Below are 27433 nucleotides of genomic sequence, written 5' to 3' on the forward strand. Positions count from 1 at the left end.
AGGCTCCATGCACCGGGAGCCTGATGTGGGATTCGATCCCGGGTCTCCAGGATCGCGCCCTGGGCCAAAGGCAGGCGCCAAACCGCTGCGCCACCCAGGGATCCCAGCAGGTGAGTTTTTGACATAATAATTCATATCAGTTTTAAATACTATCACATAAAGCGTAATGAAGAAAATTAATTTTACTTTATAATTAGAAAATTCACAAAACAGACCAAGAAAAACAAAAACAGCCATTTTGAAAATAAATATAGTTCATGTCAAAGTAGTATAAAAGGAAGCCAGAAGTCTTTAAAAATTTTTTTTTCTTCCCAATATTTTCTCACTCTTTTATGGTTTTTGAGATTGGTGAAGGGTTCAAGGCTTGAGATTCAAGGGTTACTGAACTCTTCTGGTTTAGCACCTTTGGTATCTGTTTTTCACCACTGCCATTCTTGAATTTGGAAGCAGTAATAATTAAAATAAGTAGCTTTGAGGGCACCTGGGGGGTTCAGTTGGTTAAGCACCTGCCTTTGCTCAGGTCATGATTCCAGAGTCCTGAAATCAAACCCCACATGGGGCTCCCTGCTTAACGGGGAGCCTGCTTCTCCCTCTTCATCTGCCTGCCTCTCCGCCTGCTTGTGTGTATGCAAGTGCTTCTCCCTCTCTCTGTCAAATAAATAAAATCTTTTTAAAAAAATAAGTAACTTTTTTAAGTTGCTTATTAAGGCACTAACTTGGTTGTTAATAGTTTTGAGTTTCAGATTTAGGAGAAAATTCATTAAGAAGTTCATTATTCTGGGGCACCTGCGTGGCTCAGTGGTTGAGCCTCTGCCTTTGGCTCAGGTCGTGATCCCGGAGTCCTGGGATCGAGTACCACATCAGGCTCCCTACAGGGAGCCTGCTTCTCCTTCTGCCTATGTCTCTGCCTCTCTCTGCGTCTCTCCTTAATAAATAAATAAAATCTTAAAGAAATGAAAAGAAGTTCATTATTCTAACAGCTATAAAGTTTAAGCCAAATCTTCAGCTACCACTACTCAACTAAGATCATTGGTGAGAAATTATTGATAAATATAGTGGAAACTTTTCAATCCTTATTTGACATTTGGTACATTTCATGATGCTCTTTACAAAACCTTCCTCTCTTATCTTTGATGGTAATATTTCCCCTGGTTTTCCACTTCTTTTGAATTTCTTTTTCAGTCATTTTGATATGGCTCCTCTTCCATCACCCTTGCAAATGGTGATGTTCATTTGCATCTTTAGACCCATCTTTAGATTTTCTGCCAGTCTAAGATTCTCATAGGCGATCTTACTGATCTCCATTACCATCTTTTACTTATGCCTTCCAAATTTGTACCTCAAGCCCAGATCTACCTCTTGTTTCAGACAAAATATCCTGCTGGTTATTGTCCATGTGTGCTTGAATGTCCCAAAGCTATTTAGCTGTTATGTTCCAAACTGAAATAATAATCTTTTACTCCCATTTCCAGCTACTACCCACAAACTCTTCTCTTGTTTCCTACTTCAACAAATGGCACCTATCACCCAAAAACATGGAATTAGACCTTCTCTTAGCTTTATCCTCCTATTTAATCAGCCACTGAAGCCTATATATTCTACTTCCTAAATATATCTCAATTCCATCTACTTTTCTCTGCCCTTAAATTCCAGTATTCTGATTTAGTCATCAACATTTTCTACTTACTCCTGCACTAACTTAACTGGTCTCCCTACATCCATCCTGACCCATCCCCCTATCATATCTATTTCCTTTCTTTACCAAAGTGATATTTCTATAATTTAACTTGGATCTTGTCACTTCCCAGCTTAAAATTCTCCCCTTTTGCCTTCAGAATAAATTCTAATCATATCTTGGCTCGTATCTACCTCTGTAGCATCATCTTTCACTGCTCTCAGTCTTCTGACCTTTGCACATCTTACTGCCTTAGTTTGGAACACTGTTTCTTTCTAATCCCCATTCCCTCATTTATCCCTTTCACCTAGCTGACTCTTACTCATGCTTTCATTTCAGTTCAGATGTCACTTCCTCCTGGAAGCCTTCCTTTGCCCATTAATTATGGATTGGTAGCCTCTTCATTGTGCTTCTGCTGTATCTCATATTTCTCCTATCCTATCCGTCATGACCCTGCAATTGTGCTTATTACAAATAATGAAATTGCTTGTTCTGACTTCTCTGTTTTTTCCATTATATCTGGTATGAAGTAGTTTCTCAATAAAAATTTGATGAATGAGTAAATAAGTGAATGTAATATAAGTAGCTATTACCTCAGCTAGTTTAAGTTTCAGTTTTACACATTTTCCATCCCTACACAGGTTTGTAGCATTTATCCTTTCTTTGTTACACAGTACGTTTCCCCTTATGCATAGTTTCACTTTTCCCCAGTTTCAGTTATCTGTGGTAAGCCACAGTCAGAAGCCCATGATCCTCCTTTTGGCTATTCATCAGTAAGTCAGTAGGTCAATAGTAGCCTAACACTGTGTCGCAATACCTATGTCATTCACCTCAATTCATCACATCACATAGGCATTTTATCATCTCACATCATTACCAAGAAAGAGTGAGTATAGTATGATATTTAAGAGAGAAAGAGAGGGACGCCAGGGTGGCTTAGTTGTTGGGCGTCTGCCTTTGGCTCAGGACGTGATCCCAGGGTCCCGGGATCGAGTCCCACATTGGGCTCCCTGCTTGGAGCCTGCTTCTCCCTCTTCTCTCTGCTTCTGCCTGCTTTTGTCTCTACCTCTCTCGCTCTGTCTCACATGAATAAATAAATTAAATATATTTTATAAAATAGACAACATCAACATAATTGTTATTACAGTATGTATGCCTGGTATGGAGATCTTTGTTTCTAAATACCAATCTCCATTGAAGGGAAGAAATGACTCCTTGAAAAAATGGCTACAGCCAGGAATACAGCAAAGAAAACATAAGAAAGGCTTGGAGTATTTTCACATTCCAAAAGATACAGACTGCTCAAAGAATGAATGGACTCTAGTTGGATTTTTGATTATGGTAAAACGTATATAACATAATATTTATCATTTTAAGCATTTTTAAATGTACAGTTCAGCAGCATTAAATAACATTCACATTGTTAGGCAGACATTTCTGCCATTCATCTCCAGAACGTTTTCCACCTCCCAGACTAAAACTGTATACCAATTAAATAGTAACTCCCGGGATCCCTGGGTGGCTCAGCGGTTTAGCATCTGCCTTTGGCCCAGGGAGTGATCCTGGGGTCCTGGGATCGAGTCCCACGTCGGGCTTCCTGCATGGAGCCTGCTTCTCCCTCTGCCTCTGCCTCTGTCTCTGCCCCTCCATCTCTCTCTCTCTCTCTCTCTCATAAATAAATAAAACCTTTAAAAAAAATAGTCACTCCCATTTCTCCTTACCCCACTCTAGCCCCAAGTGACCTCCATTCTGTTTTTTATCTTTATGAGTTTGACTACTGTAGGTGGAATTATGTAGTATTTGTCTTTCTCTGACTGGCTTATTTCATTTATTCATGTTGTAGTAGCAGGTATTAGAATTTTCTTCCTTTCTAAGGCTGAATAATATCCTACTGTATGTCTACACCATATTTTTCTTACTCATCTATCAGTGGAAACTTTAGGTTGCTTCTACGTTTTAGTATTATAAATAATGCTACAATGAACATAGGTATACAAATATCTCTTCAAGTCTCTGCTTTCAGTTATTTTGAGTTTGTACCCAGAAGTGGAACTGCTGGATCAAATGGTAATTCTATTAATTTGTGGGGAATCACTATATTGTTTTCCATAGCAGCTGTACCATTTTATATTCCCACCAGTAACACACAAGGATTCTAATCTCTCCACATCCTCACCAGTGCTTGTTATTTTTTGTTCTTTAAGAGTGAGAGGTGGTATCACACTATGATTTTGATTTGCATTTGCCTAATGATGATGGTGGTATTGAGCATTTTTTCATGTGTTTATTGGCTGTTTGTGTATCTTCTTTGAAGAAATGTCTCTTTAAGGGATGCCTGGGTGGCTCAGCAGTTGAGTGTCTGTGTGTGGCTCAGGGCGTGATCCCGGGGTTCCAGGATCGGGCTCCCAGTGAGGAGCCTGCTTCTCCCTCTGCCTGTGTGTCTGTCTCTCTCTTTGTCTTTCATGAATAAATAAATAAAATCTTTAATAAAAAAAGAAGGAAGAAATGTCTTTTTAAGTCCTTTGGCCATTTTTAAATCACTGTAGTTGGAATTTTTGAGGAACTTGATAATACTCTAAAATTTATTTGAAAGAACATGAAGAGCAAAGAACAGGAATTTCCCTATCAGATATCAATACTACTTTGAAATCATCATCTTAAAATTAGTGTTGTATTAGAAAACAAGAGACTAATAAACCAATAAAATAGAGTATGTGGAGACGTACTAGTGTTTATGGGAACTTAATAGGTATCACAAATCAGTGAAGAAAGGAGAACTTATTTAATAAATGCTGTTGGGAGAAGTGGATCACTGTATGGAGAGAAAGTATTCCTCGATAGTAACACTTATAAAGATGTTCTTCAGGTAGATTAAACATCTATATGTAATGCTAGAACTACAAAGTTAATAGAAGAAATGAAGATGAATATCTTTGTGTCCTAGGGCCAGGGAAAAAATATTTAAAATTTAAAACATAAATGCAATAATACAAAGTAAACATAAATACAAGCAATAGAAAACCAGATGGATTTTGTAAGTTATTAAAAGTCTCTTAAAAAATATTTATTTATTTATTTATTTATTTATTTATTTATTTATTTATTTATGAGAGTACACATACACGAGTTGGGGGAGGGGCAGAGAGAGGATCTCAGGCAGACTCCCTGCTGAGCTTGGAGCTCAGTTTCACCCCATGAGATCATAACCAGAGCCAAAATCACAATAGACAATAACCAACTGAGCCACCCAGGTACCTCTAAAATTCTTTAATCAAAGAAGGACAGCATGAATGAAGTTAATATACAGATGTTAATTAATAGACCAGAAATCTTATTTTACTCTCTAAAATCAATAAGAAAATATCTGGGATCTACAAAAAAATTCTCTAAATCACCAAGAGTTAAATAGCAACCCCAATGAAAATTGAAAAAAGTGGAGCACCTGAGTGGCTCAATTGGTTGAGCATCTGCCTTCAACTCAGATCATGATCCCAGGGTCCTGAAATTGAGCCCCACTTCGGGTTCCCCACTCAGTGGGGAGCTTCCTTCTCCCTCTCCCTCTGTCCCTTCACTTCCCTCCCCTGCTCATGCTTTCTCACAGTGTACTTTCTGTCTTTCTGAAAGAAATAAAATCTTAAAAAAAAAATTGAAAAAATATATGAAGAGGCTCTTTATAAAAGAGAGAACTCATAAAGCTACAAGGATACGTAAATTAAAATAGTAACTTTATATTCCTAAGGCTGGAAAAAACTAGAAAGTAGAACAGTAAAGTATTGGTAAGGCTGTAGCAATATAGGAATCCTCATGCATTGCTGATGAAGAACATAGATAGGAATCATTATTTTGGGGAACAAGTAGGTGGTACTTAGAAAGAGACTATGTATATAGTATCCTTTAATGCAGCAATAGTTCTGGATAAATGATTGATGGAGAGAGGGGAAAGGAGAGGGATATTAAAGGAATTATCAGTCATCTCTTGTTATAAAGTACAATGTTTAGACTTTCCCCTGCCTAACATGAATTAAAATACAGGATTTATCATACATCTGTAATTAATTGATGTTTGTAGATTATTTAGTCCACATATTTACCTGTTTTGAAGAGGGAGAGAGTAAGGACAAATTGGAGCCCTTGCTAATTTCTCACTGCCTTTAAACCTTCAACTTTGTTGATGCAGTTGACTTGCAGAAAAAGTTAATTCCATTTACTACAGAGTTGCACGTACACTAGCTCAGAATGCAAAGAAGCTGAAAGGAAATCCAATAAGAGCTTGGAGGAGCTACAGACTTGACTGACAAAATAAGCCAGAAGGTTGTTGACACTACCATGACCTCTAAACATAAACATGGGTGCTGTTCCACTTCCACCTTTCAAGTCTCTGGCAACTCTAACTCAGAACCATCTAGAGAAGGGAATTCTAGAGAACATAGTTCCAGTTTAGTTAAATTGACATGGTACAAATCACTACTCTCTTCTTCCCAGTCAGTACCCTAATTTAACATGAGACACTCTGAGGCTGTGAACTGCAGTTGTGTTGTAATTCAGTCACCTACAGGATTAGACTTTGTTATGATATTTAGATTTCTCAACCCTGCAGTTATAGGATCTTATTTATTTTTAAGAGCGATCAGAGAAACTGTCTGGTCCTTAAATCCTTGTGATAGAAATTTAACACCCTGAGTTTATTATGATCTTTTCTTCAAATTCTCTAATACATTTTGAAACAATGGACTAGCCTCATTGTTCCTCTTATATGAATTAAAATATTTATGGCAACAATTACTTGATTATCTATAGGCACTCAATTATAGCTATCTATTGGTAATTTGTTTTCAATTGAGTGCCATGGACTACCAGTTAACTATTTTTATTAATTCTTTTTTTTTTTCAGATTTATTTATTTATTCATGAGAGACACACAGAGAGAGGCAGAGACATAGGCAGAGGGAGAAGGAGACCCCTCTCAGGGAACCCGATGTGGGACTTGATCCCGGATCCTGGGATCACACCATGAGCTGAAGGCAGACACTCAACCGCTGAGCCACCCAGGCGTCCCAATCTTTTGTTTTTAAAACATTTTTAGTTTCACAGCAGAATTGAGAAAGTATAGAGATTTCATATATAAGTATAGATATTTCACATATACCCTTTGTCCCACACATACGTAGCTTCCCCCTTTATGAGCAATTACCACCTGAGTGGTACATTTGTTACTATTAATGAACCTATGTTAACACATCATAATCATCTAAAGTCCATAGTTTACATTGTTTCACTCTTGGTATTATAAATTCTTTGGTTTTAGATGAATATATATTGAAATGGATCCATGCAAGTATTTTTATTGCACTAAAAATCCTCTGTGCTCTACTTATTTATCCTACCTTCCAATTACTACTGCTTTTGAATCAGATCTAAAATCCAATTTCAGATTTCCACCGTTAAGTTGCTTTTCTTCTGAAACAATTATTGGTACAGATCGGGAAGTTCCTTAAGTAGCACTCTTCATTTTCTGCAAGTTTGTTGTATTATAGTTCTCTCAGTTACATCTGTCTAAATGTGTAGAAAAGACCAACAATAATTTCCAAATATTCTGGGCAATAAAATAATTGTTTTTACAAATGAAATTTAAAATACTGTCTTAGCTAGTTATATCAGATTTCATTGAGCGTTTACTATAATATCTAAGGGATATTTAATAGAGATTTAACAGACTACTGACAGTCATGGATTTGATATTCTTTGTGTTGACCAATTGAAAACAATTTATGATAAATAGTAATTTGTATTTTTGCTGAAGCAGAAATTTGAGCTGTGCATGTAATGCTATTATATGCTGGTCAAACACTTAGCTAGTATGGAAACTTTGCTAATCACGATTCATTCTGCATCTCAACTTGACCTTGTTTTCAAGTAGTCATTGTGTGACTCATGAAATTATATTTCTGAAATATATAATATTTATGACATATGTATTGTTTAAAGAATAGTAGTAAAATAGATACACATGTACCCAACACCCAGTTCAAGAAATGAAAGATTAACACTGAAGTCCTTGGGAGCCCCACCACAACTCTTCCTGCTCTTCCTCTCCCTTAATGCCACTCTCTTAAATTTGATATTACTCATTCCTTTGCTTTTCTTCATGTTTTTACGTCATAGTTGTACTCTTAAATATAATGCAGTTGAGTTTTGTCTGTTTTGACCTTCATATAATTGGAGTCATTCTGTTTTTTTTCATTGATACAATCAGTATTTGTTGAGCAACTGCCTAAAATACTTAATCCATTTTGGTGTATAAAATTATGGTTTGTTTACATTCATTGCTGTATGAGTCCATGCTACTGTTGAAGGCTATTTGGTAATGAAAACAGTGTTGTAACTGAAAACATCGTTGCAGTAACCATTCTTATACACTGATGCACTTATGCAGGAATTTCTCTTGAATAAACACATAGGAATGGAATGCTGAGTCAAGAGTATGTGCAACTTCAACTCTACCAGATTATGACAAATTGTTTTCTAAAATATCTTTATAAACTTATACTCTGACAACAGTGTGTGAGAGTTACTATGACATTATTAATTTTAAATTCTACTAGTCTGGTGATTGTTAAAGGTTATATATCATTGTAGTTATAATTTGCATTCCTTAATAACTAATAAAATAAAACAGTTTTTCATGTTTATTAGCTTTGCATATTTTCTATGTAAGGAAAGGACTATTTGCCTTTTTTGCCCTTTTTTTTCTTTTGCATTATCTTTTTCTCATTGATTTATAGGAGTTCTTAATGTGTTCTGAATTCCAAGCCTTTCATGTGGCAGATATTAGTTTCTAGTCTGTGGTTTTCTTTTGCTTTTCTTTTTTTTGTTTTGTTTTGTTTTTGTTGTTGTTTTTTGTTGTTTTGGGGGGTTTTTTGCTTTTTTTGTTTTGTTTTGTTGCTTTTCTTTCTGATAATTTTTGGTAAATATAAGTTTATTATTTTAATCTAGTCAGTTTCATTAATTGTTTCCTTTATGGTTTGTACTTTTTTATGTCTCATGTAAGAAAACCTTCTCTACTGTGAGGTCATAAAGATATTCTCATATCCTCATTAAATATTTAATAATTTTACCTTTCATATTTAAGTCATTTATCTAAAATTAATTTTTTGTGAACTGTATGAAGTACAGATCCAGTTTATTTTTTCCCCAAATGTATAATCAATTGCCTGTAGAACTAGTTGTATAATAGTATATCCTTTCTCCAATGATTTGCTATGATCCCCTTTTCATGCATCACATTTCTATATATATTGGGTCTTTTCAGGATTTCTGCTTTGTAAATCTATTTACCTATTTTCCCAAAAGCATCATATAGTCTTAATTAAAGTTTTGTGTGTTTTTTTTTAAAGATTTTATTTCTTAGAGAGAGAGAGATAGAGAGAGAGAGAGCGCACACACAAACAGGGGGAGCAGCCCGGGGGTGGGGGCAGAGGGAGAAGCAGGGAACCTGATGTGAGGCTCCATCCCAGGACCCTGGGATCATGACTTGAGCCAAAGGCAGATGCTTAACCAAGTGAGCCACTCAGGTGCCCCACTTAATTAAAGTTTTATAATTTTAACATCTGTGAGACAAGTCCCTGTACTGACCCCAATGAAATCCTAAGGAATATCTTCCCTGTTTTTTGCCCTTTGCTTTTCTATATACTTTTAAGAATCACCTTACTGAATTCATGAGAACTCTTGTGGGACTCTGATTAAAATTGTGTTGAATCTGTAGGCTAATTTAGGTAAGAACTGATCTATTCACTAGTCTTTCTATCCATAAGCATAGTATACATTTCTTAATGTATATAAGCCTTTAATGTGTTTTAATAACTTTTTTGCATTTTATTTTTTTGTTAAATGCTTTTTATAAGTTTCAATTTTAGCTCGTTAGTTGACATACAGTGTAATATTAGTTTCAGGTGTACAGTGATTCAGCAATTCTATATGTCACCCAGTGTTAATCACAAGTTTACTTCTTAATCTCTGTAACCTATTTAACCTGTCCCCTCACTCAACTTCCTTCTGATGACCATCAGTTTATTCTCCATAATTAAGAGTCTGTTTCTTCATTTGTCTCTCTCTTTTTTCCCCTGTGCTCATTTGTTTTGTTTCTTAAATTCCACATATGAGTGAAATCATATGGTGTTTGTCTTTCTCCGAATGACTTATTTCACTTAGCGTAATATTCTCTAGCTCCATCCATGTGGTTGGTTTTTTTTAAAGATTTATTTATGTATTTATTTATGATAGACATAGAGAGAGAGAGAGAGAGAAGCAGAGACACAGAAGAAGGGAGAAGGGAGAAGCAGGCTCCATGCCAGGAGCCCGATTCAGGACTCGATCCTGGGACCCCAGGACCGTGCCCTGGGCCAAAGGCAGGCGCCAAACCGCTGAGCCACCCAAGGATCCCCCTCCATCCATGTAGTTGTAAATGACAAGATATCATTCTTTTTTTAATGGCTGAATAATATTCCAGTGTGTGTAGGGGTGTGTGTGTGTGTGTGTGTATGACATCTTTATCCATTAATTTGTGGATGAACACTTAGGCTGTTTCCATATCTTGGCTGTTGTAAATAATGCTGCTATAAACATAGAAGTGCACGTATCCCTTTGAATTAGTGTTTTTGTGTTCTTTGGGCAAATACCCAGTAATACAATTGCTGGATTTTAGGGTAATTCTATTTTTAACTTTTTGAATAACCTCCATACTGTTTTCCAGAGTGGCAACATTCCCACCAACAGTGCACAGGGGTTTCTTTTCTCCATATCCTGGCCAAGACCTGTTGTTTCTGTGTATTTGATTTTAGCCATTCTTACAGGTGTGAGGTGATATCTTATTGTGGTTTTAGTTTGAATTTCCCTGAAAGAAAATGATGATGAACATCTTTTTCATGTCTGTTGGCCATCTTATGTCTTCTTTGGAGAAATGTCTATTCATGTCTTCTGCCCATTTTTAAATGAAATTTTTTTGGGGGTATTGAGTTTTATTAGTTATTTATATATTTTAGATGGTAACCCTTTATCAACTATATTATTTCCAAATATCTTCTCCCATTCTATAGGTTGCTTTTTAGTTTTGATTTAATAACATTCTATGATTTTTCTCCATGACAGTCTTTACATATCTTTTGTTACATCTATCCCTGGTTATTCTATCATTTTGCTTTTAACTGTTGTTGCTATTGTAGATGGTATCTTTAAAAATTACATATTCTAGTTGCTTTTCTCTGATGTATAGAAATATATTAATTTTCTTAATATATTTGCAAACTTCATTGTATGTAATAATTTGTCTGCATATTCTTTTTAGTTCTTTATGTTGGTGGTCATTTCATCCAGTGTCATCCATATCACCTAGTAATAAGTTTTACCTTATTTTCCAAACTTTATTCATTTTATTTCTTTTTCTTATTGTCTAGCAAAGATTTGTAATATAACATTAAATAGAAGTGACACCTTTTAAAGTTTAATCATTAAGCTTTCTATTTGTTAAAGGTTTTTTTTTAACAGCATTTAACATTTTATTTTTAATTTAGTTTTATTATTATTTTTAACACCGTTAAATTAGTTTCAGGTATACAATATAGTGATTCAACACTTCTATTCAACACCTGGTGCTCATCAAGTTTGGTTAGATGTCCTATATCAGATTAAAAAGTTCTATTTCAAAACAATGTAAAACAGACTTAGTTAAAGATCATATAGTATGGGGCAAAAGTCTTCCATTCTTAGTTTGTTCAGAGTTTTTATCATTAATATGTGTTGTTTCATGAAATGCTTTCTCTGCAGATACCAATTTTCACGAATTATTGAACTTGGTATGTTAGAAATTTTCTCATGATTGTTTCCATCATTTGAGATTAGCCTATAAAATCTCTTACTGTTTTTGACTGGTATTGGAGCAAGCTTATATATACTTAGTGTCAGAAAATGAAGTTAAGGAGCACCAGGGTGGCTCAGTCTGTTAGGCATCTGACTTCAGCTCAGGTCATGATCTTATGGTCCTGGGATCGAGCTCTGCCTCACCTCCCCACTGAGCGGGGAGTCCACTTCTCCATATTCCTCTGTCTCTCCCCCTACTCACACACTCATATAAATAAATAAAATCTTCTTTTAAAAAAAGAAAATGGCGCCTGGTGGCTCAGTGGTTGAACCTCTGCCTTTGGCTCAGGTCGTGATCCCAGGGTTCCAGGATTGAGTCCCACATCGGGTGCCCTGCAGAGGGAGCCTGCTTCTCCCTCTGACTATGTCTCTGCCTCTCTCTGTATGTCTCTCGTGAATAAATAAATAAATCTTTATTTATGAATGAAATGAAGTAGAGATTGTTCCTCTGTATCTCCTATCTGAAAGAGTGAAGGTTAGACTGAAATAGCATGTTCCTTAAAAGTTTGTTAGAATTCACAAGTAAAGCCATCTGAACCTAGTGTTCTCTTTGTAGGAATATTTTAAATATCCAATTATAGACTATTCAGATTAGTAATTTTTCCTTGAGTTTATTTGGTAATTTTTTCCTAGAAACTTGTCTGTTATGGATTTCTTCTTTTTTAAAATTAGTTTTGTCAGTTTTATTACTCTATAAACCCTTTGCTTTTTTTTTCAGTTTTTAATTTTCATTCCAGTATATTTAACATACATTGTTATATTAGTTTCGGGTGTGCAATATAGTGATTCAGCAATTCTATACATTTATTCAGGGTTCTCTCTCAGACCAGGACACTGCTCTCAAGGCTGTATTCCAGCTAAGCCTGCTAACCTTTATTTTATTTTTTCTCTTCACTGTATAATTATTATTTTTTAATTTGAGTTCAATTAATTAACATATAGTGTATTATTAGTTTCAGAGGTAGAATTGAGTGATTCATCAGTCTCTACTCAGTGTTCATTAAGAGCACATTTTTTTGTGTTCTTTTGTGTGCTCCTCCCTCTCCCTCCCCTCCACTCTCCCTCCCACACTCTCCCACTCTCCGTCCCTTTCCTTCCCACACTCTCCCACTCTCCCTCCCTCTTCATCCCACAACTCTCCCACTCTCCCTCCCTCCATGCCTCCCTCCCACTCTCTCTACCACTCTCCCTCCTTCCCACTCTCCCTCTACCTACTTCCCTCTCCCTCCCTCTCCACTCTCCCTCTCTCTCTCACTTAGCCTTCTCTGTAACCATAGCTCCCTCCCCTCCACAGCACCCTTAATCTCTTTCTCCCTTAAACCACATCTCCTCACTTCCTATTTTCATCCATGTGGCTTCTTCTCTCTTTAGTTGTGGAATTTGTTCTGTTAGTCTTATGGCTGATTTCTGGAGTATTTAGGATGATTTGGTGGTTACCTAGTTGGGTTTGTGGCACGAGAATAGCCCAGAGTCCAGCTCCTTGGATGCCATCTTTGATTGTCCTACATGTGTTATCCAAACCCTTTGTTTTTGTATCTTTGTTTATTTATTTTTGGCTCTATTTTTATTATTTTCTTTCATCTACTTTTAAGTTTTATTCTTCCTTTTTTTTTTTTTAACTCCTTTAAGCTACAGATTTAAAATGTTCCCAAACTTCCTGAGTTTACAGAGTTCTTCTATCTCAGCAGTTTTTTTCCTTGGTGCCTGCTGGGCAAAAAGAAATGCCTAACAGTTTCACTTATTAAGTAGTTAGGACCAACTTAATATGTATTTTTGTCCTCACAACTGAAAATATAGGGCAGCCCGGGTGCTGAGCGGTTTATTGCCGCCTTTGGCCCAGGGCAGGATCCTGGAGACCTGGGATCGAGTTCTGCGTCGGGCTCCCTGCATGGAGCCTGCTTCTCCTTCTGCCTGTGTCTTGGCCTCTCTCTCTCTCACTCTGTCTCTCACGAATAAATAAATAAAATTTAAAAAAACTGAAAATATATATGCATATTTGAAAAAAATACACATAAATTCTAAAAATCAATAGTTTTATTTCATTTTTAAATAACTGTAACTGCTTGCTAATGGTATGTATACTGCTGTTAAGTACTACACAGTTGTTCAAACCATGGTTTGCACCCCCTGCATTTCCTGTTCCACCTTGCTTTTAGCATAGTACTTGCTTTTACATTATAACCACCATTGAATAACCTAGCTTCATAAAGGTGTGATGTTGTACCACTATCAAATGTTGAAACCATGAGTTACCTCAAGCTAGTTGTTCATGAAATGTTAAGAGATGTTGAAACATGTTGTGCCCCCTAAAAATTAAAATTATAGGGGCAGCCCGGGTGGCTCAGTGGTTTAGTGCCGCCTTCAGTCCAGGGCATGACCCTAGAGACTCAGGATTGAGTTCCACCTTGGGCTCCCTGCATGGAGCCTGCTTCTCCCTCTGCCTGTGTCTCTGCCTCTCTCTCTCTCTCTCTCATGAATAAATAAAAAAATCTTTAATAAAAATTAAATTAAATTAAATTATACCATGTCACTCCTGCGATTTGTATGTAGCACCCCAGGGTGACTCATCTCACAGTTTAGGAACCAGGACTTTAAGGCATTCTTTGTAATAACTGCGTAATATTTCATAATGTGACTGCAACTCAGTTTTTTTGAAACATTAATCTGTTGATGTGAATTCACCTTCTGTACAGTTTTTTTTTCCCCCATGTTAAATAAAACTTCAGTAAACAGCCTTGTGCATATGTCTTTATGCACTGGTAGTTTTATATTGCTGTAGGTTAGATTCCTAGAAGAGAATTGCTAGATTAAATTGCTTATGTATATTTAGTTTTAACAGGAATTACCAGTTTGCTTTTCAAAAAAGCTGTTATGATTCATGTTTCTGCCAGCAGTTATTGAAAGTATCTTCTTCTCCACGTCTCTGCCAAAAATAGGTTCAAGTTTCAGTAGCTCTTTACAATGTTTGCTGTTTTCCAGATGGGCAAAGATTATATGATGGAAAGTACATACAAAAGTCTTGTTTTAGTTCACTTCTGATACATAGCACCTAACTCAGTGCCTGAACCATAGAAAGTTTCAATGACTATTTATGAAGTATATGAATCAGGAATAAATGAATCAAACCAGTCGTCCAGTCAAACAATTAATCTCATTGTTTCTTTGATTTGTAATTCTTTGACTATAAGTGAATTTTATCATCAATTTAGATGTTTGTTTAACCTTTCCAGATTTGTTCTTTTGTGGCTCGCTTATGGATACCTCTTGCCTATTTCTCCTTTGGATCATTTTGTAAAAGGATTTATAGTTTTTACCCCAAACACATCATTTATTAGCTTTATATTTTATCTTTTGCCATAGCAAAACTTTTAATTTTTTGCTCAGATTTTAGCTGTTTTTTAATAGCTTCTATATATTTTAATTTTTTTATTTTTTTAAAATTTTTTATTTATTTATGATAGTCACAGAGAGAGAGAGAGAGAGAGAGAGAGGCAGAGACATAGGCAGAGAGAGAAGCAGGCTCCATGCACCGGAAGCCCGACGTGTGATTCGATCCTGGGTCTCCAGGATCATGCCCTGGGCCAAAGGCGGGCGCCAAACCACTGCGCCACCCAGGGATCCCTATTTTTTTTTTAAAGATTCTATTTATTTTGCAGAGAGAGAGAGAGAACAGCAAGGGGAGCAGCATCAGAGGGTGAGGGTGAAGCAGGCTCCCTGCTGAGCTGAGAGCCTACGTGGGGCTCTATCCCAGGATCCTGGGATCATGACCTGAGTCAAAGGCAGATGCTTAACTGAGCCACCTAGGTGCCTCCTGTATTTTCACTTTAATTAAGTGATTTCTTCATTTCCAAGATAAATGTGTTGTCTAAATGTTCTTGTAAGATTCTTAGTCCTTCTGGAACCTTTTTTTTTTTTTTTAAAGATTTTATTTATTTATTCATAGAGAGAGAGAGAGAGGCAGAGGGAGAAGCAGGCTCCACACAGGGAGCCCGACGTGGGACTTGATCCTGGGGCTCCAGGATCACACCCCGGGCTGCAGGCGGCACCAAACGGCAGCGCCACCGGGGCTGCCCTGAAACCTATTTTTATAATTGCACAGTTTATTATAAGTATCCAATTTATTTTCTTCTGAAAGGATAGCCAGTTAATGCTAGCACATGTTAAATAATTTATAGATTTCCCACTGAACTGAACAACCACAATTGTCACATATAGAGTTTTCGTACATATTATGATTTATTTCTGCATTTCTTTCTCTACTCCATGGATATTTATGTATATCTAAACTAATAATTGATTTTAGTAAGTGGTATTTTTATGTTCTGATACCTGATAAGGCAAATTATCCTACACTGATACTCTTTTTGGTTCTCTTTAAACCATTCCTGGCCTCTGATTCTTTTGTACAAATATCAAGATGATAATATTGAATTTCCAATAAGAATCTATTAGAATAGAGAATGCAAATCCGTTAAAATTGCATGTAACGTATATGTTAATTTGGGGAGAATTAATATCTTAATATTCTAAGTCTTTTTGCCCCCAATAACCAGTACATTTGTTTCAATTTTTTTCCTTTTTATAAATTCTTAAAGTTTTCTTCTTGTAAATATTTTGCTTTGTTAAATGTATTCCATAGTATTTATAGTTTGTATTGCTGTTGTGAATAGAGCACTTTTCCCATTTCCATTTCTAGTTGCTTTTTGCTAACATAAATAAAAGATATTGGGATGCCTGGGTGACTGAGTGGTTAAGCCTCTAATTTCAGAGGTCATGATTTCAAGCTCCTAAGATCGAGCACAGGGTCAGGCTCTTCACTGAATGTGGAGCCTACTTAAGATTCTTTCTCTCTCTACCCTCCTCTCTCTTTCTCTTAGAAATAAATAAATGAATAAATTAAAATTTTAAAAATTAAATCAGTTATTGATTTCATATATTTATTTCATATTTATCCATTTTACCAAGTTCTCTTTATATTTATTTCATATTTATCTATTTTACCAAGTTCTCTTATTAATTTTAGTGTTCTATTAAAATCTTGGGTGTTCTAGGCATAGGGTGGTACCAATCCCCCCAAAAGATGTTTTATTCCTTCTTTGCCAGTGTTTATACCATTTATTTCATTCTCATATCTGTATTTGCCAGAATCCCTAAGATAGTATTAAAAAAATTCATAGAAGTCATCTCTTATTCCTAATTGAAATAGTGTTTTATCATTTATGATAATACTTATTTGGCTTTAGTAAATATTCTTATTATATAATGAACTTTTTTCTATTCCAATTTTAGTTAATTATTATGTGTATTGCCTGATAAATACTTTGATGGCTTTTTAGCACCTAATAAAGTACTGTTTTTCTCTCCCTTAGTGCCTTGATAAGATGGATTAAGTTGATAAATTTCCCTCATTGAATTACACTTGGACTTTTTTACTCTACACATGAAACTTGTGTTTTCTCTGTGGAAACTTGGGTCTTCTCTTTGACTCAGTCTTTTAAAATTTCACAATGTTCCCCTATGTCATTGGGCTATTTGCATGTGTTTTGCTGGGTACTTGATACGTCCTTTCAGTCTGTCTTTAATTCTGGGTAATTTTCTTAAATTGTTTTTTTGGATTTCTGTTCCTTCATTTTATCAATTTACTCTTTTATGATATACTAAAGATGTTGACCTCCCTGGAACAATCTTCTAATTTTCTTTTCTTTTCACTACCTTTTTCAGTCTCTGATTGCTTTACCTTTTGGGAGATTATCTCAACATTATCTTCCAATCCTCCAATTGAATTTTCATTACAGCTCATGTTTTCTAATATCCAAGAACACTTCTTAGTCTCTGAATATTCCTTTTTTTAGTATTCTGATTTTGTTTCATGAATGTAATAATTTCACACATCTTTCTGAGGATATTGATTGTGTGTGTGTGTGTGTGTGTGTGTGAGAGAGAGAGTGAGAGAGAGAGAGAGAGAAATTTTCTTATCCTTGCTTGGTTCTCTTTCTATAATTCCTTTGACCAATTTTTTTCTTTTGGTCTTTGTCTTTTATATTTGAAGCTTTGGTTACGTGTCTGGTAATCTTTAGTTGTATACTTATTTGAGAACTCTTAATATAATAACTCCTTTTTTCCCCTTTTCTGGGGGGGAGGCGTTAAGGGTGGAGTTAGGGAGCTGTTCAGATTTCCCAGAAAATAATCTTCTTGTCCTACCTGGAATGTGAAGATCTGGCTGTCAGAATCGTAGGAGCCCAGTAGAGTAAGAGGGCTAGGTGTTTTTAACATTCATTATATAATATTTTACTTAATTTTGCTAATTTTCAATTTGGTACACCAACCTTCAGCTGGGTCCACTGTTTTTCAATTTAGTCATCCTCTATTGTACCTTTCCCAGGTGTCTGCTGGGGTTCCTTCACTCAATTTTGGAAGCAGCTATTTATGGCCAGTTCATGAGCCTTTGATGATTTTCAGGTATAAATTGGATTGTTCTTGGTTTTTCCCCATTGTCAGTTGAGGGTTTAGTGTTCCCATTTCTACCATTTGTTCATCTGCTTTTCAGCTTTCCATTTCTATACGTTCTTATAAGTGTATAGTTATATTGCATACCTTTCTTAAGGAAATAATAAGTGGGGCTTTAGGAGGAAGCAAATTTGGAAGTGTTAAAGTGTTCTAGCCTTATATTGATCACTACCTCTCATCTTACTAGTTTAAATTCCACTCAGCCACCTTTTATATAGTATGGTAACAGTACAGCCACCTTTTGTATAGTATAGTAACCAAAAACTACTCTTTGCCTTTGTACCTTTGTTCATCCAGGATTCTTGTTCTGGAATGTCCATTACCTTCTAATTTCCCCTAGTTCTGGTGAACATAGCATTTAAGCTTCAGCTCAACTTTTATCTTTCATGCCATGCTCAGATAGAAATGGCCTCATCTCCATTATACTCTTACCATAGCACTGATAATAGTCTTTGTAACATTTTAAACATATGATAAACTGAACTCTTGATACATAATAAACGTAACATATTTCAACTGTCCAACTTGATAACATTTTTAATAAGTATAAACACCTATGAAACTATTACCAAACTAAATATAATGAACTTCATCCCCAACTTTGCTGATAACCTCTTTGTAACTCTTCTATTAAAACACCAACAGCATTTTTCATAAATACAAAAAAAAATTTTAAATTTATATGGAACTAAAAAGATCTCAAATAACTAAAGCAGTCTTAAAATAGAAAAAGCCAGAAGTATCATAATTCCAGACTTCAAGTTATACTACAAAGGTGTGGTAATCAAAACAATATGGTACTGGCACAAAAGTAGACATATAGATCAATGGAACAGAATAGAGCCAAAAATAAGTCCATATGATCAATTAATGTACAACAAATACAACAATGGAGGCAAGAATGTGCAATGGGAAAAAATAAATAAAACAACAGTCTCTCCAACAAATAGTTTTGGGAAAACTGGACAGCTACATGCAAAAGCATGAAACTGGACCATTGTCTTATACCATACATAATGGAAAATGGACTAAGGACCTAGAGGCATCTGGGTGGCGCAGTCAGTTAAGCATTTGCCTTCAGCTCAGGTCGTGATCCCGAGGTCCTGAGATCGAGCTCCATGTTGGGCTACCTGCTCAGGGAGGAATCTGCTTCTCTCTCTCTCTGCCCCACCTCCCCCCACCCATGCTCTCTCTTCCCTTCTGCCCCTCCCCCCTGCTCGTGTTCTATCTCTCTCAAATAAAATATTTTTAAAAGGTGGATTAAGGACCTAAATGTGAGACCTGAAAACATAAAAATCCTAAAAGAGAGTATAGGCAGTAATTTCTCTACCATTGACTATATAACATTTTTCTTGATCTGTCTGCCTCCTGAGACAAGAGAAGCATTAAAGCAAAAATAAACTGTTGGGACTCTTGTCATAATAAAAATCTTTTGCACAGCAAAGGAAACAATCCACAAAACTAAAAGACAGCCTACTGAATGGGAGAAGATGTTTGCAAATCATATGTCTGATAAAGGGTTAGTACCCAATATGTAAAGAACACAACTCAACACCAAAAGCCAAATAATCCAATTAAAAAATAAGGGCAGCCCTGGTGGCCCAGTGGTTTAGTGCCGCCTTCAGCCCAGGATGTTAACCATGGAGACCTGGGATTGAGTACCCTGTCAGGCTCCCTGCATGGAGCCTGCTTCTCTTCCTCTCCCTCTGCCTGTGTCTCTGCCTCTTTCTTTCTCTGTCATCAATCAGTCAATCAATCAATCATGATAGACATTTCCCACAGAAGACATACAGATGGCCAACAGACACATGAAAAGGTGCTCAACATCACTCATCATTAGGGAAATGCAAATCTTTTTTTTATAATAAATTTATTTTTTATTGGTGTTCAATTTACCAACATACAGAATAACAACCAGTGTTCATCCCGTCAAGTGCCCCCCTCAGTGCCTGTCACCCATTCACCCCCACCCTCCGCCCTCCTCCCCTTCCACCACCCCTACCTAGTTCATTTCCCAGAGTTAGGAGTCTTTATGTTCTGTCTCCCTTTCTGACATTTCCCACACATTTCTTCTCCCTTCCCTTATATTCCCTTTCACTATTATCTATATTCCCCAAATGAATGAGAACTTATAATGTTTGTCCTTCTCCAATTGACTTACTTCACTCAGCATAATATCCTCCAGTTCCATCCACGTCGAAGCAAATGGTGGGTATTTGTCGTTTCTAATGGCTGAGTAATATTCCATTGTATACATAAACCACATCTTCTTTATCCATTCATCTTTCGATGGACACCGAGGCTCCTTCCACAGTTTGGCTATTGTGGACATTGCTGCTAGAAACATCAGGGTGCAGGTGTCCCGGCGTTTCATTGCATCTGTATCTTTGGGGTAAATCCCCAACAGTGTAATTGCTGGGTCGTAGGGCAGGTCTATTTTTAACTCTTTGAAGAGCCTCCACACAGTTTTCCAGAGTGGCTGCACCAATTCACATTCCCACCAACAGCGTAAGAGGGTTCCCTTTTCTCCGCATCCTCTCCAACATTTGTGGTTTCCTGCCTTGTTAATGTTCCCCATTCTCACTGGTGTGAGGTGGTATCTCATTGTGGTTTTGATTTGTATTTCCCTGATGGCAAGTGATGCAGAGCATTTTCTCATGTGCGTGTTGGCCATGTCTATGTCTTCCTCTGTGAGATTTCTCTTCATGTCTTTTGCCCATTTCATGATTGGATTGTTTGTTTCTTTGCTGTTGAGTTCAATAAGTTCTTTATAGATCTTGGAAACTAGCCCTTTATCTGATACGTCATTTGGAAATATCTTCTCCCATTCTGTAGGTTGTCTTTTAGTTTTGTTGACTGTATCCTTTGCTGTGAAAAAGCTTCTTATCTTGATGAAGTCCCAATAGTTCATTTTTGCTTTTGTTTCTTTTGCCTTCGTGGATGTATGTTGCAAGAAGTTACTGTGGCCAAGTTCAAAAAGGGTGTTGCCTGTGTTCTCCTCTAGGATTTTGATGGAATCTTGTCTCAGATTTAGATCTTTCATCCATTTTGAGTTTATCTTTGTGTATGGTGCAAGAGAGTGGTCTAGTTTCATTCTTCTGCATGTGGATGTCCAATTTTCCCAGCACCATTTATTGAAGAGACTGTCTTTCTTCCAGTGGATAGTCTTTCCTCCTTTATCGAATATTAGTTGACCATAAAGTGGAGGGTCTACTTCTGGGTTCTCTATTCTGTTCCATTGATCTATGTGTCTGTTTTTATGCCAGTACCACACTGTCTTGATGACCACAGCTTTGTAGTACAATCTGAAATCTGGCATTGTGATGCCCCCAGATATGTTTTTCTTTTTTAAAATTCCCCTGGCTATTCGGGGTCTTTTCTGATTCCACACAAATCTTAAAATAATTTGTTCTAACTCTCTGAAGAAAGTCCATGGTATTTTGATAGGGATTGCATTAAACGTGTAAATTGCCCTGGGTAACATTGACATTTTCACAATATTAATTCTGCCAATCCATGAGCATGGAATATTTTTCCATCTCTTTGTGTCTTCCTCAATTTCTTTCAGAAGTGTTCTATACTTTTTAGGGTATAGATCCTTTACCTCTTTGGTTAGGTTTATTCCTAGGTATCTTATGCTTTTGGGTGCAATTGTAAATGGGATTGACTCCTTAATTTCTCTTTCTTCAGTCTCATTGTTAGTGTATAGAAATACCATTGATTTCTGGGCATTGATTTTCTATCCTGCCACGCTACCAAATTGCTGTATGAGTTCTAGCAATCTTGGGGTGGAGGCTTTTGGGTTTTCTATGTAGAGTATCATGTCATGGGTGAAGAGGGAGAGTTTGACTTCTTCTTTGCCAATTTGAATGCCTTTAATGTCTTTTTGTTGTCTTCTTGCTGAGGCTAGGACTTCCAGTACTAGGAAATGCAAATCAAAACTACTGTATCACTTCACACCTGTCAGAATGGCCGAAACTAACACACAAGGAACAAGTATTGGCCAGGATATAGAGGAAAAGGGACCTTTTCTGAGTTTCAGACTGATCTCTTGTCTCTTTTATCTATGACTTATTTTTTGAAAAACACTTTTATTACCTAGTTCAAAATCTCCTGTTTTTTTAGCCCGCAGAGATGGACATTTTTTTATTATTCTTGAAGGAATTAAATGCACTGGCTTAATAGCCCCTGCCATAAATTTTCTAAATTTTATTTCAAAAATTGCAATCAAAACTCAGGAATAGCATAGTTGTGAAAGAGAAAGGTGGGGAAAAAATTGGTTTCCATAGCTTTGGGTCTACAAGACTCAGATATTAAAAGTATTACAGTCTAATGCAGCATTACTTAAGATGGTGCATAGAACTAGATACCAATTATGTGAAATGTAGCTAGTCCAAATTGAGATGGCTGTGAGCATGAAATATACCCTGGATTTTGAATACTTCATTTGAAAAAGTATAAAATGCCTCAATACTTTTTATATTGATTACAAATTGAAATGATTGTACTTTAGATATATTGGGTTAGATAAAATATTATATTTAATTTTATCTGTTTCTTTTTTACTTTTAAAAATCAGACTACTAGGCAGTTTTAAATTATTTGTATAGTTCACATTATATTTCTGTTGGACATTGCTATAGAATCCCACTCTCAAGGGATCCCTGGGTGGCGCAGCGGTTTGGCGCCTGCCTTTGGCCCAGGGCGCGATCCTGGAGACCCGGGATCGAATCCCACGTCGGGCTCCCGGTGCATGGAGCCTGCTTCTCCCTCTGCCTGTGTCTCTGCCTCTCTCTCTCTCTCTGTGTGACTATCATAAATAAAAAATAAATAAAAAAAAAAAAGAATCCCACACTCAAGCCTCAGCCCAAGACATTGATCCTGCTTCACTCTACCCTATATTCATTTTCCTTTGACCCTGATGATAGAAAATTGGTTTTAAAAAAGAATCATTGAGAATAACAAAAGTCTTCCCGAGATTTCTCAGTGATGCTTTTTAATAGTGGACTTAGCACAAAACTCATCCCAAGCTACCAAACTTTCTGGTCTGTAACTGTGTGTTGCCTCACACTTTACACTTTAGTGAAATCCACATATCTTGGGTCTTAACTGCAATATTTGGCTGAACTTTAGATAGGCATTTGGGGCCAGGAGTTAGAGAGGCACTCTTGAAAGTCCATCAGTTAGGAAAACCAATTAGGTATAGACATTTGTCCAGTAAGTTGGTACATTCCAAAAGGTCACTGCTACGTCCTTCCTTCTGCAGTTCACAGCATGACCTCCATGTGCCAGGAGCCAGACTAAAAATTGGTAAAGATTTACAACCATTTTGTTGTCAGGAAGATGTGTCCCTTTTTTTTTTTTAATTTTTATTTATTTATGATAGTCACACAAAGAGAGAGAGAGAGAGAGAGAGAGAGGCAGAGACACAGGCAGAGGGAGAAGCAGGCTCCATGCACCGGGAGCCCGACGTGGGATTCAATCCCGGGACTCCAGGATCGCGCCCTGGGCCAAAGGCAGGCGCTAAACCGCTGTGCCACCCAGGGATCCCTGTGTCCCTTTTTATAGTAACTTTTCATTCTTCAAGGTTACTGAGCCTTTGACAGGTTCAGAATTTCACAACCATAGTATACAGTTGCCATTATATTCCTGTGCATTAAGAATTATATTTGGACTGAAATATCCTAGCCACATTTTCAGCGTATCATCTCCCCCCAGAGTCTATCTCACAGTTGCAAAATTTCTTCCACTTGATTTAAATTTCTCAGGCTCTCCTTTGTGGAATGCAACTTTGGCCTTATCTGTGGTACTGTTGTTGTTGTTGTTGTTTTCAATTAGGGTATGTTTCAGAACAAGTTCTGCAGTTTGAGGAATGACTTTTCTATCAGTAATGCATCAGAAAGTTGTTCAGCCAAGGTTTTGACCACTATCGTGGCCTCATGAGGCACTTCTCGTTAGAGATGAAGTAATGTAATTTTAAGGACACTCTTTCCTAATGTGGTCTGTCATGAGCAGGTTTTGAGCCTAACATTGTGTTCTGTAAACTTCATGCGACTAGCTTCTGGAATCTACTCTTGTAGCCAAAGTATTTGCAGAGAATATTTGTCTAGATAGCCACAAAAAGAGACATTCCCTTTCTTGATGAATATTTTAATAATTGAACCAGTTGAAATCATAAATGGCACTTAAAACAGTTTAGACAAAAAATAAAATAAAATAAAAATCATTACAAATTGCTGAGTCCAAGCTCTTTTCTAGGTGAGAAACTAAGTTCCAGAGAGGTAATGTGATTTGCCTAGATAAGATCACAGCAAAGATAGTGGCATACTATAAATAAGAATATGGTCTAATGATATCTTTAATCATGTCTCTGTGTAGATAACAAACTGGTCTTCTGGGGGGGAAAAAATGATATGGTATAATGATGTTCATCCCTGTTCTTTTTCCAGTGTACTACTCATGACCTTTAAACCATAAAATAGTGTTTGGTCTATAACCATAACATTTCTTCATATTTATTTAAGGAAGTTTTTAAATTCATTTAAATAAACATAAACTAGCTCAATGTTGGAAACTTCTCTTGAGGCAAAACATAATGCTTTTCATAAAAATCAAAATCAGTGGGCCTGATTTCTAATGCAGAATATATATATATTGGTTGTTGCATTCAGCTTTATATTTAAAATACTGCAATAAAAACCATATGCAAACTAACAGCCATTAACTAACAGCATATAGAAGGAAACAATTAGAGATGTGAAAGGAGAGAAGTGAATCCCAAGAGCCTGTTCATTTTCCCGTTCAGCTTAAATGCCTAAATTTATAAAGCCTTTTCTGATAGCTACGGCAGTATCACTCCCTATTCTGTGCCCCCATAACACCTTTTTCTACTTCTAGTGTGGCATGCTAAACACATTGATTTGCATTAGCTCGTGTTCGGCCTACCTGTCTATTCCACTAGTTTGTAAGCCCCTTGAAGACAGACTAACTCTAATGACGGTTACCATATCTGAGTTTTCACTTTGTAGGCCCATATTGAAAAATGAACACATAGGTATAAACTAAGATAAACTTTTATAAAACAGATTTTATTATTTTTAATTAATTCATTTTAGAGAGAGTGGGGAAGGGGCAGAGGGAGAGGGAGAGAGAGAATCTCAAGCAGACTCCGTGCTGAGTGTGAATCCTGATGCAGGGCTCCATCTCAGGAGCTGAAATGGCCTGAGCTGAAATCCAGTCAGCCGCTTGGTGTCCCTAAACACTTAGATTTTAGTCTAATGAATTTAGTGCCAGTTACTTTAAGCAAATGTAGAGTAATATGAATAACTTTATATCACACATTCACATGACTCTAAAATCAAGTCAGAAAAAAATAAAATAAAATCAAGTCAGATATAGCCCTATTTTTTTAGATGTTCAAGGTCATATCAAAAGGACAATATTGGTACACTCTTGGCCAGTGTTTCTCAAAGTTTAGCATGTGTTAGAATAACTGGAGAGCTTGTTAAAACATATTGCTGGTCTCTACTCCTAGACTTCTGATTCAGTAAATCTGGAATGGACCCTGAAAATTGTCATACTTAACAGGTTCTAAGGTCATACCTGCACTGCTGGTCTGTGGTCACATCTTGTGAACCACTATTATAGGCAAATAGACTAAGAAAAGAATAGAAGCAAACTGAAGCAGAGAAAGAGGGAAGTGGGAGCAATGGAACAATGTACACACTGAGAAGATTAGTGATAGGAGCAGTTGCAGAGCCCCAAGCATTAAGAAAACACGTCCTCTTCCCACTTCTTACTTCCCTATTAGGATGCCACTGTCCTGACAACTGGACATTCTCAAAAGTACTCTTTACTAACCAATCAGTTTTGTTTCACAAAATTAGCCTCTTTCTGCATTTAGTCTTTTTAAACCAGTACTTTGAGGGATGACTTTTCTGCCCAGCACTAAAATCTTAAAGAGAAAAAAAAAATCTTAGATAATGTCTCTTTCTTTCTTGGGGAAAAAATAATTTTATTACTCAAAAAGAAGAGAACATAATCATCTTCATTTTTTTTTTTACAGAATCCCTTTATGCTGTGAAAGACAGACCAGGGAGGGCTTTTTTATTTGTTTTTATTCTTTTATTGAGATGTAATTGATGTACAATATTAGTTTCAGATGTACAGTATAACAATTTAATATTTGTATATATTGCAAAATAATCACCCCAGTAAGTCTAGTTAACATCCATCTCCACACATTGTTACAAATTTTATTTATTGTGATAAGAACTTCTAACATCTATTCTCTTAACAGCTTTAAATTATACTTTATTAGATCCCATGACTTATTTATTTTATAACTAGAAGTGTATACCTTTTGACCTCCTTCACCCACTCTCCTGTACCCAGCTCTGGCAACTACCGATCTGCTATGTCTATGACTTTCATGTTTTGATATTTTTTTAATTGTGCATATAAATGAGAATATACAGGATTTACTTTCCTCTGTCTGACTTACTTCACTTAGCATAATATCTTTTACTTCCATCCATATTGTTATAAATGGCAAGACTTTCTTCTTTTTTGTGTGGCTAAGTAATATCCCATCGTGTTTATATACCATGCTTTTTTTATCCATTCATCCATTGATGGATACTTGGGTTGCTTTCCTATTTTAGCTATTGTAAATAATGCTGTATTGAACATGGGGGTGCATATATCTTTTCAAGTTAGTGTTTTCATTTCCTTTGGATAAGTACCCAGAAGTGAATTGCTGAATCATGTGATACTGCTGTTTTTAACTTTTTTAGGAACCTCCATACTGTTTTCCATAGTAGCTACACTGATTTACATTCCTACCTAAGGGTACCCCTTTCTCCACATCCTTGCCAATACCTGTTATTTCTTGTCTTTTGGTAATAGGTATTCTAACAAGTGTAAGATAATATCTCATTGTAGTTTGGATTTGCATTTCCCTGATGATTAGTGATGTTGAGGATGTTTTCAAAATGTTTAATTAAAACCAGAAAGAGAATTTAATAGGTTGTCATGCCAGTCATTTGACAAACTTTTGTGTTCCAAAATAAAAAACTTAAATAGTTTCCACCTGAGATTTAAGGCCCAATGTGTATGTCACTTAATATTTACACAATATTAAGAGTTATCCATGGTTGTTACACTCCCCTAATACACCTGCCTACTTACTGAATTTTATTTCCTATTTCCTCACTATTGGACTTAGAACACACTAATTAGTTTTTTTTTTTTAAAGGTTTTATTTATTTATTCATGATAGAGAGAGAGAGAGAGGCAGAGACACAGGCAGAGGGAGAAACAGGCTCCATGCCCGGGAGC

The 27433-nt window shown here is 36.4% G+C and overlaps 1 protein-coding gene across 3 annotated transcripts in view; it reads left to right on the plus strand.

The window, feature by feature from the left end:
- SBF2 (SET binding factor 2) overlaps window positions 1–27433 on the plus strand; it is a 466812-nt gene that overhangs the window by 299505 nt on the left and 139874 nt on the right. The gene's annotated exons all lie outside the window — the stretch shown is intronic.

Source organism: Vulpes vulpes, chromosome 11 (assembly GCF_048418805.1).
Source record: "Vulpes vulpes isolate BD-2025 chromosome 11, VulVul3, whole genome shotgun sequence".
NCBI classification, from domain to species: domain Eukaryota; kingdom Metazoa; phylum Chordata; class Mammalia; order Carnivora; family Canidae; genus Vulpes; species Vulpes vulpes.